Below are 1711 nucleotides of genomic sequence, written 5' to 3' on the forward strand. Positions count from 1 at the left end.
TTTTTATATGATTTGGTAACTTAAAATTCGAATATTCGTTTTCCTGTCTGACTTGGTATTGACGTAAGGATCTGCAAACTCTTTTATCTCGTTTTTGAGAAATAAATTGCCGATTTTGATAGTTAAATTGTTGGTCAAGGTGGTAATCAGATGTGTTTACTTTGACCTTTATTTTGTTATCTATCTGGGTCTCACGGCATAATGGGATACCTGGCAATGAGCTAGCCGACGAAGTAGCCCGCGCGGCAGCGTCCAATATGACGGGACCAGAATTAGTAGTACTCACCGATCCAAAGGGGGTTAGATCGCCGAAAAATAATGTATGTCCTGGATGCAACGAGTCTCCGCATGACACTGGCCACCCCTTTGCATGCCCTACAAACCCTACCCATCTAACACTTTCCTCCCTTTGGACCGACCCCGTCGAAACAGCACGTTTCTTGCCATCCTAATGGTGATTAGCAAACCGTTAACAACAACAACAACGGGACCAGAATCATGCATCGCAGTAGGGTCCCACACACTTAAGGAGTTGCTCCGCATAAAGGAGAGAGTGGGGAGAGAACAGCACTGGCAGCAAGAATGCGCCATGCCAAGCTGCTTCTAGGAGGGTACAAACTCGCAAGATTTAAGGAAATATTCAACCTCTCTCGAGACATATCCGCCTTCTTTACATAGTATCTGCCGGTTCTGCGATGTGGAACAGGAAACCCCAGAAAACCTGATTCTGGATTACCCAGCAATCTTCTATCTGAAGCAAAAGAGGCTCAAAGAACTTTTGTTTTTTCGAATACCAAAAACTTTGAGAACCTCTGCGCCATAACATGTATTTCACCACAGTATAAACACGGAAATTACAGCTGTTTTTATGCTTGGAAATCTGCTAGGAAAATGGCATAGCGCACATGTGGAAAATGTGACATAGAAACGGTCTCAGCGCTTGCAGCTGTAAACCATTGATGAGCAACGCCCTGCCGTCGTCGCCTAACCGACATCTGTGTAAACAAGTGATGCGCAACAATAAATTCTTATTTTTAATTTAAATTTTGCGAAAGACTAAAATAATGTTTGTCCATTGGCACTTCTATTTCTAACAAACTTAATGACTTGCCTGTGCTTTTCCTTGTCGCTTATGACAACTAAATTATTATTTCGAGTACATTATTGACGGAAGTGATTTTTAAACATACTGTACAAGTATTTTCATCTCTTATGAATCTTGGTGAATTAGTCGATTAGTAAAAATTTCATAATTTTATATTTAGAGAATTTATCTCATTTTCTTTGTATCATTGTTTTTTAATGACGTTATGTTAGCAATAGACATGGCAGAGTTTCTTAATATTTATTATCCACCTTATAATAGTATGGTAGCTAAATTAATGTATAAAAAGCTTCAACTTTATAAAAAAAATGGAGTATACCATCTGATCAAATTTGACCCGGACTGGCAAAAAAGTTAAATTATTTTAACACAAATCTTTATAGTCGCCTTCAAAATAAGCTCCTGAGCTAATTCATACATACCAACGCTATTTTCACTTTCCCACACACTAGTTATAAACTCGGCTGGAATTGCCCTCAGTGCTTTCAGCGAATTGTAGTTCTTTCGGTTTCGGCTAATTTTTAGATTTGTGGCCATTAATAGTGCGTCTGATGAATAAATGTATCCTTCTCAGCTACATTCTCAACTCTACCTTAATTTGGTATA

This window comes from Bactrocera dorsalis, chromosome 4, assembly GCF_023373825.1.
Source record: "Bactrocera dorsalis isolate Fly_Bdor chromosome 4, ASM2337382v1, whole genome shotgun sequence".
NCBI lineage: Eukaryota > Metazoa > Arthropoda > Insecta > Diptera > Tephritidae > Bactrocera > Bactrocera dorsalis.